At 34.5% G+C, this 9,852-nt stretch overlaps 1 long non-coding RNA gene across 1 annotated transcript in view; it reads left to right on the plus strand.

The window, feature by feature from the left end:
- LOC118763027 overlaps window positions 1-2,120 on the plus strand; it is a 6,522-nt gene extending 4,402 nt beyond the window's left edge. The window contains exon 2 of the long non-coding RNA XR_004998776.1: window positions 1,509-2,120. This is a non-coding gene — a long non-coding RNA (uncharacterized LOC118763027). The remainder of the gene's footprint in view (window positions 1-1,508) is intronic.
- Window positions 2,121-9,852: the final 7,732 nt, after the last annotated feature.

Raw genomic sequence — 9,852 nt, forward strand, 5'->3', positions numbered from 1 at the left:
CTTGGCGCAGGGCTTAATTTGAACAAATCTAAGTAGCTTAAAACAGGCCATGCCTATAATTTAAATGTTGTCTCTGTATGAGCCTAAGAAATTATGATAAGCCTAACTATGAATGAATGCCGTGTCACATAAGATAACCTAGACATAGTTGTGATTGGAGGTTTAAATATTTTACCTACCTCGAATCCTGCAAGAGATATATTGCAGACTTATAGAATCAGTATAAAATACTCTGATAGAATATGTAGAATCACCTACCAACGTCTGTACAAAACTAAATCCTGTAATCGGTCAAAATGAGGGAGATAGCTAAATAGTGACGGACGAAGGTTTAGTTACCCAAACGACAGCTGATACAATCAATAGCGATCACTGAGTTTTTAAGTATTAGTGAAATATTATTTGCAGAACTACTATCTTGAATTACGCTTTTTAATGCACTTCAGATAATACATTAAGTAATATCATCCAGATGGGAGCGTGTTCTGGTTATGCTCCTTAGAGTATAATATAATATAATATAATATAATATAATATAATATGTCTATGCATTTGTCTGTGTTTGTACCACTGTTGGCGCTGTATTTGTTATTGCTAATAACATAGCTGTTTTAATAATAAGAGATTGATAAATTTAGTACCACACTTAAACAAGTATTGGGAGGAATATTATCAACTAAATCCTGGAAGGCAGTACTCAGCACTTTATATTTTACTTGTTGTGTATGAGGGACAGGATTGTGACCATGGCTTTTGCATGCCCACTTGTATCGGTGAAACTGATATTATTAATGTTCCTCTTGAAACATTGTAAGTCAATACTTAGAGGAAATATATGAACAGAGAAGGCATTCTAGAGGGCCGACATTCTGTGAAAGAATGACAAGATCTGGGGATTTTTTTTTTTTTTGCAGAGCTTGTGGGTTTGGATATAAAAAGGATGATCGGAAGAGGAGAGTCATGTGAAGAAAGCGGAACATTATTTAAAAAAAGAAAAAAACTAGTACCTTCTTGACAGTCAAGATATCGGTGAGCCAAGTCAGCTGCCATTCGGTTGCGATTCCATTTTGGAAACATCTTTCTTTCAACGCAGTTGTTGTAACCTTTGGATAAGACATGACCTACCACAAAATCTAAATTCCACATGAACTTTCAATATATGAACTAAAGCCTGTGTTTTTTGTGGAATAGGAGGAGGTTCTCTTGAATGCTGTTCGTTATTCTATTACAATTTCCAACTGAAACCGTTTCACATTCATCATTAATTTTCTGATCAAGTCATGAAAAATACAATTTTATTAATTTTCCTCTCTATATGGGTTTAAAGCTTTATATTTTTGCATAATTTTATGCTAAATTTAATGTATAAACAGTTAAGTATCCGCTTATCACTCGATTGTTTAATCCTTTTCTGTGACTGTAATGTTTAATTTTTTTATTCTTTCCATCGAAGCTAAATAGTGATATATTAATTATACTAAAGTTTACACTTTCTTTCTATTTTTCAGATTTTAAATGAAAAACCTGTTGTGAAAATGCTACTGAGTCTACGCATGAACAATTTTGATTTCACCATGTCACATTTCGTGCATTTATGAAGAACCTGGTGTTTTTGACATCTTATTTTGCATACACGTGCGAAGAATTCACAAATATGAAATGTGATTTAAATATGCTTCACCTATAAAAATCAAAATCAGAAACTACTTGGTATAAGCGTATACCTGCATTACACAACTGGAACTTTACATTCCATGGTGCACCCCTGTCTTTGGTGCATTGAGTGAAATAAATACATTCCATATTTATAATTTTGTCGCAGTTGGTGAACTGGGAGAATCGACAGAGCGTCGGGCTAAATACTTAGTAACATCTCTTCCGAATCTCTACTTTCTGAGTTCGAATTCCTCCAAGATCAACTTTACCTTTCAGGATCAATAAAATAAACTATCAGTTGAGCTCTTGGGTCGATATGACCACCTTCAACTTAGCCCTTTTAAATACGCCAACATTTAAAACCGCATTTATGATATCGTCATAAAGACTTTCAAAGTTCAGTGTACTTTCTTTTAGAATTAGTTTATATCTAAATTAATAAACAAATTATCTTGCGGTATTAACTTGGTTTTACTTTAGATCGGTAATCTCATAAGTAGAGTCGTTGTTTCCGCCATTAATATTTATGTTCGCCATTAATATTTATGTTCGGTAGTTTTGTGAGCATTATTTTGTAAAATGAGGCATTTATTGTGCTAACACTGCATGAGTATTTATTATATATATTTATTGTGGCATTCTCTTTCCATACAAATACACACACACACACACACACACACACTCACACACACACACACACCACACATACAAAAACAGATACAGAACGCTTCAGAAGAAATTATATCAATATATATACGTATACACACACACATACACACACATACACACACACACACACACACACAGAAGACTACAGAAGAAATTATATCAATATACATATACTTATATACATAAATTTTTAGGGTAAATGTATATATGGTGACAGGAGGATTGACCCAGAATCCGCCGAACGAGTGGTCCTTACTGATGAAGGCTATGGAAATAGCCGAAACTAGACATTCAGTTTAAGGGATTCTCGAGTCGGTGTTTTGGGAGATTGTAGCTCCTCTGAGCGTATAAGTATTCGTCTATGTGCTTTTTCTACAGCATTAGAGCATTTTAGCTCATATTTCTAGCAATGTAGATGTCTTGACACTCTTAGTCGCTTTCAGTGATATTACATTGGACATAGCTTTTCATATTAATTTTTGTATACACATTAGCGATCCTCTAAATCACTCATAAATTTTTTATGGTAAGTACATATATGCTGACAGAAGGATTGGCCCACAATCTGCTGAACGAGTGTTCCTTACTCATGAAGCTTACAGAAATAGCCGAAACTGGATTTTCGTCTAAGGAATTCTCTTATTTCTAGCAGTGTAGGTGCCTTGACTCCATTAGTCGCCTTCAGTGACAATTATATTTTTCCTTTATGGTATTACATTGCACATAGCAGCTTATATTAATATGTGTGTGTGTGTGTATGTATATGTATGTATATATATATATATATATATATATTATATATATATATATATATATATATATATATATATATATATATATATGTATGTATGTATGTATGTATGTATGTATGTATGTATATATGTATGTATGTATGTATGTATGTATGTATGTATATTACCCTCCTTTAGCTATCATCGGTGAATATGTCTTGTTAGTTATAATTTTTATCGTAAGCTTATGCTCATTATTGACTCATTATTGAATCAAAGAACTTCTATGCATTATCATTCATTTGTCAACGAGCTTTTAAGGAAATTACCCTAAATTATTTTTTACTACTTTTGTTTTAACTAGCATTTTTTTTTACTATCTTCATTTCAAATTCATTCTTAACGTACATATCCTCTCACACACATGCTCAAACAAACGAACGAACACACAGATATGCACAAATATTTATATTAATTTAAAAGTTCAAACAAACAAAATTAAGTTTTATTTTCTAGTCAATATTTATAAGTAAATGATAGTTATGTAAAAACATTTCAGCGCGCATTTCGAATAAATATACTGTATTACATTTAGTATTTATTCGCACTGCACTCTCATATCTTAGTTCTGCGCTCTCATATCTATCTCAGTTGTGTGCTATTTAATGATTGAAGAGTAAATGGATATTTATTTGAATTTGTAAATATAAATTAAATCACGTTAAACCTTTTATATAATTTATTTTCAAATAAAATCAATATTTTTCTATATACGCTTTGAGTGATTTTTTACAGTCTGAATTTTGTCTTTTTTATTTTGTTATTTTGAATATTGATATCGATCACAATGTTGTGCCTTTTGGAAGCAAGTGAATGCTTAAGAGCACAAATTATCTTCCATGTTTTATGAGATTGCCATCAGTCTTTTCCCTTCATGCTTGTCAACAATTCTAATGGGAAAGGTATGAAAATTACAATTATATATACTCTTTCTCGAAAAAGACTGTCTTTTGCCAAGTAAAAAATTGGTAGTATATATCTACATGTTCTGAGTAGGTTAAAGCATTGGTGCTCTATGTACAGACATCGTAGTTGTCGATACAATAATTAATGGTTGTATACTGGGGTTGATTATATATCTCCTATCTTGCAAAATAAAATAAAAATGCTGCTGACCCCTATTCAGGCCTAATTGAAAGGAACATTGATCAAACAATTTCCATCTGCAACGATTAAGTCTGTTTGCGAGTATCGAGGACTACGTTTTTAATGCCTACTAAAGACGGTTGGGTGGGACTTGAATGAGATTTGGTTCCAACTTCTAGCAGGTATAGCAACCATTCAGAGGCTCCCTTATTAATTCAAGAGTGCCTAAATCAAGTAACATCCAATTGTTTATCTCGAATTTCAGTTCGTCAAGTTCCTATGGTGTTTGTTGCTTTGCTAACATTACATATTTCTCGTCTATCTAGTTCAAAAATAATTTACTTTATTATTAATATCACTGGGAAAGTTTAACTTCCCATTTAATTTAGCATCTCTTACTTGAGTTAAGTTCAAGGAATTATTTCCTTCGTCATAAAGGCGGCGAGATGATAGAATCGTCAGGACGCTGGGCAAAATCCTTAGCGGCATTCTGAGTTCAATTTTCAGTGAGGTCGACCTTGTCTTTCATTCTTTCGGGATCGATGAAATAAGTACTTGTGGAACACTGGGATCGATGTAATCGAGTAATCCACTTTTCCCAAATTTCAGGCCTTATACCTGGCTCCTGGGTGCCCTGGCATAAATCCACTCCACTGCAAGCATTCGGACTAGATCTTAATCCTTCGGCTAATCAAGTGAAAAATGTATTCCGAAAGCTAAAATGAATAAAGCAATGTGATTGAAATAGCAAGGATCAAGGATCGTAAGCTATGCCCGCTTTCTCTTTCCCCAGTATCGTTAGTTTATTTCTATAAAAACTATAAATAATTTTATTGCATGTGTGTGTGTGTGTGTGTGTGTGTGTGTGTATGTGTGTGTGTGTGTGTGTGTGTGTGTGTGTATGTGTGTGTGTGCGCGCACGCGCGTGCGAATGGATTTGAACGTTAGTGACTTAAAAAAAGACAATCACATTAACTTCAGTTCAGATGTCCTGGCGCCACAAACACTAGAAGCTCATATGCTGCTCCTCAATCCCAGTTAAGTGGAACAATTAGTATTTCCATTTTATTTTATATACATATATATATATATATATATATATATCTGTGTGTGTGTGTGTGTGTATGTGTGTGTGTGTGTGTGTGTGTGTTTGTACGTGCGTGTGTGTGTGTGTGTGTGTGTGTGTGTGTGTGTGTGTGTGCATGTTTTCAGATGAATTGGTTTTATTTAAGTGTTTCGTGGGGTTTTTGTAATTTTGATCTTTCTCTACAACTTTCGTTTATCGTTTTTGAAATTTTAACAAATTTGACACCCATTCAGTCATACGACAATGGAGTAGCAAGTTCAAAACCAAAAACAAAAACAAAAGCTGAAAGAAAAAAGAAAAACAACATTCTCGACACCTACTTCTCTTTGATTTCATTGAAGGTTCCCAAACTGTTAAACCTGCGCCAGATATGTGTGCTGTGTACAGAGAAGGCCTGCACAGAAATCATTTTTACAATTCAAGGAAAAGAAATTCGACTTTATAGACTCTCCGCGTCCCATCTGATCTGTTCAGCTCCATGAGAATCGATTGAACGAGCTCATCCATGAGAATTCGTACCAGTCTACTTGGGAATTGGCCTAGTAAAGGAGATACACTCATTATACTGTCGACCGCCACTTCATTCGATGAGTAGGATGCAAACGACCCGACTGGTGTTACGGTGTGCATCTTCAACACTACAGTGCTCGCCCGTATGTCGCTAATTTGACCAAAAATGCTATTTAAGAGTTCTGCACCCACTCTGTTCTTCCGATATAGCACCTTCAGTCACTCTCCAACAGGCTACGGGAGACCTTTCGTTCAACAACAATGAGGAGTTGAGAACATGGCCCGATGAATTATTCGGTGATTTCTACCGTCAAAACAATGACAAGATCGTGGAATATTGGTAAGAAGTCGTGAACAGTGAAGAAGAATATATTATTGACCGATTTGTTAAAATCGTGATGAAAAACAAGGATCTAAAATAAATGAAAAAAACAAACGAATTCACCAGACAACCTCACAACCCAATGTGTGTGTGTGCGCGCGCGTACATAAGCATGTATGCACACACACACACACACACACACGCATAATATATATGTGTAATGCAATAAAAAGATCATGTGTAATCGAAGATGATAATCCGAAAACATTCCAAAATGATAATCCAGGAGATCCTGAGTTGGTAATCGAGAACATAATTGGATATAGATAAAAGCGAGTCTGTCTGTGTGGCTGTGGTTAAGAATATATTCAAATACATAACAAGTGCGTAGACAATGACAAACACAGTAAGAAGTTTGGCACTGAATGAGTGAAGGAAATATATGTTGGACTTTTAGGACTTATTTGCTCTTGATCGGAAATTCTAAAAAAAAAAAGCACAGTGATATAGAGAGAGGAGGAATAAAGAGAGAAAATGAGAGAAAAAATGGAAAGGTAATTAGTCCATTTGTGTTTATGTAGATAGGTATGTCTATGGATTTGGTGAGTGTTTATTACTGGCATTTGTGAATGCGTCAGCGTCAGTAGTGTGTATATGTTTCCTTTTAATTGTGATAGTGCTTGTGTTTAAGTTGTGTCATAAAAAACAGGTGTGAGTATATGGTTGTATGTATGTGTTTGGCGTGTTTGCATTTAGCATGTTTGTGTATGTATGTGGGGGGATACTTGTGTCAATATAGATTTTTGTATATGTGTGCATATGGTCGCTTTTGAGCATGTACGAGTATCTGTGTGATTTTATAGTATGTAAAGCAGGTCAATGTATACGTGAATGTGTTTGATGTGTATTTAGCGCGTGTGTATGTATACGTGTATCAACAGCAGATAAGCAAGAACGTGTTATATTTGTTGAATAGTGATGGTATTAATGTACAATGTATGACAAAGGTAGATGTGCATTTATTTATAATTGTTTATATGCCAGTTGTAAATGTATTTGCGTGTATGAAAGAGAGAGGAGGCAGAGAAAAAAGAGGGAGAGAGAGGTTTTTGGATTGTGGTAGGTTAGCATGGCAAATTGCGTTTTCTTAAGTGTGAAGTGTGTATATTTGAAAAAGCGATTAGAAACGGAGCGATTGGTAACAAGGTGACAAGGAAGCTGACAGAAGTGCTGGAAATGGGGGAAGTAAATACAAACGCAGATGGAAGGCGTTGACAAAGGAAATAAAGGGACTTGAGCTATTCAATGATAATATATGTCACCCCGGAAAAGCCGCATATATGTCGACTTCATGGCTCTGTGGTGTGTCCAATACATTAGGAGAAGATCTGACCTGAACATAATGAACGGAAAGATTGGGGTAGTTTTACTTCACAAAGTCACCTCAGTGATCTATCGATCTATCGTAAAGATTGAGAAAGAAATGGGAAACAGGAGAAGTCAACACAGAAAAATAAAGAAACACAGAGACTGAAACTGCGCTTGCGCGCTGAATTTTGAAATGTTATAACATATAATAATGAGATACGTGTTATTTGTCTCTGAATTATAAGTTAGTTGTTAAGGCCGGTTACTGATGAGAATTCGCCTAGCAAATTATCTTATTTGCTAAAGAAATTTGAAACCTAGGTATAACCGCAAAAAATAACAAGGTAAAAGTTTTTATTTTTCATTTCCTTCGAAAATTGCTATAAAATGTGGGTTTGGTCGTTTTGGCTGCTTCTTCTAGCGTGTAAAAATGACCTGTTAAAGGGTAGTTTTCTTTTGTGCTTAAATGTACACTATTTTATATACATACATACATACATACATACATACATACATACATACATACATACATACTCGGTTTCACGGGGAAAGAGCAAACTTAGAAATACATATATATATATTATATATATATATATATTATATATATATATATATATATATATATTATATATATCAAATATAAGGATAAAATCTATATAAGAATTTATCAAGTAGTCAGCGTGAAAAACGAGTTAAGGGAAAAATTTATATAAAATATATAATTAATATATTCCCTTTTAAATACATGTATTATATTAAGAGCATTACTACACGTAAATGCCTCACGCTATAAAGGACTTTTAAAGTCAAAGCTGCCGTAATAAATATACAGTTTACCGACAGCGAGGGAATGCTACTAGGAAGTCGTCTCTTAAGAACAGATTCAGCCGCAAATCAGATGATTTCATAGTTAATGTACATAATCCACTTTCTAATCGTCAGTGCAGGCATAATCAGAATAGACATACACAAAAAAATGAACAAAATTCACATGCCAGACGAACACCAAATCTATCCAATAAAGCACATAGAAATGCTCACACTTATATAGCCATGTAAAAGACGGGATTTTCAAATTACTTCTCGGTACACGTGCATGTTCGGAATAATTCAACACTGAATATATGTGCTATGTTGGATACATTTGGTGTTCATCTGGTATGTGAATTTTGTTCATTTTTATGTGTTCTGGTTATGCCTGCACTGATGATTAGAAAGTGGATTATGTACATTAACTATGAAATCATATGATTTGCGGCTGAATCTGTTTTAAGAGACGACATCCAAGTTGCATTCCCTCGTTGTCAATACACTGTATATTTATTATGATAGTTTTGACTTATAGCGTGACGCATTTATGTGTAGTAATGCTCTTAATTGCCATATAAATGTGGCGGACCCATGGGGACGATGCTACTGTTGCTTATAGGCCCAAGAAGACATCTTCTCCAGCTGGCTAACGACACACTGTCTGTGTCTGATTAGTATTTGCGAAGGGAAATCATTGTTCCCATCAAGCAATAATAAATCTCTGAGCGAGAAGTAAACAGTAGCAGCATGGGATAAACAACAGTAGCATCGTCCCCTATGGGCCCGCCACATTTAATTGGCAAATATACTTCACGATTCCGTGCTGCTACTGTTTACTTCTCGCTCAGAGATTTGTTATTGCTTGTTTTCCTTTTTCTTGATCAGCGACAGTTTGTCACTGGAAAAAGCATATAACATTTTGCGTTTGGAATGAGTTCTCACCGCTAGCTGGCGATTATTACACACTGATGACGGGTAAATACCCAGAAATATGGTTCTGTGTGTATCACGTAAGGACGATGATTTCCCTTTGCAAATACTGATCAAACACAGACAGTGTGTCGTTATCCAGCTGAAGGAGATGTCTTCCTGGGGCTATAAATAAAAGTAGCATTCCCCTACGGGTCCGCCATATTTAGATTGCAAAGGGTGTAATAACCTATTTATAAAGGTAGAAATTCTAGGTTTTAGTGAAATGTTTTTAAATAACATAGATAAATAAATAAATGGAGTTAAATGCAGGTGTTATTCAAATCTTTTTACTTCCGACATATGTTTCGAAGAAAACATTGGTATTATTCCAGAAAGAAAAAAATGATGTAAAACAATGCAATCTTCTCACCAGAGAAAGAAAGAAATCAAACACATCAATAAGACATTTTAACAGAATGTAATGACTGCGTATATGATGAAAGGAACGCTAGCAATTTTTTTAAAAACACCGTTAATAGATATAATGTCAAAGGCAGTGTATAAAAAGAGGAGGAGGAGAAAGAAAGAAATTAGCAGAAAACTAATAGTGGAGAGATATAGAGCGATAGGTGATTAGGAAT

The sequence above is a fragment of the Octopus sinensis genome, linkage group LG1 (genome assembly GCF_006345805.1).
Source record: "Octopus sinensis linkage group LG1, ASM634580v1, whole genome shotgun sequence".
NCBI lineage: Eukaryota > Metazoa > Mollusca > Cephalopoda > Octopoda > Octopodidae > Octopus > Octopus sinensis.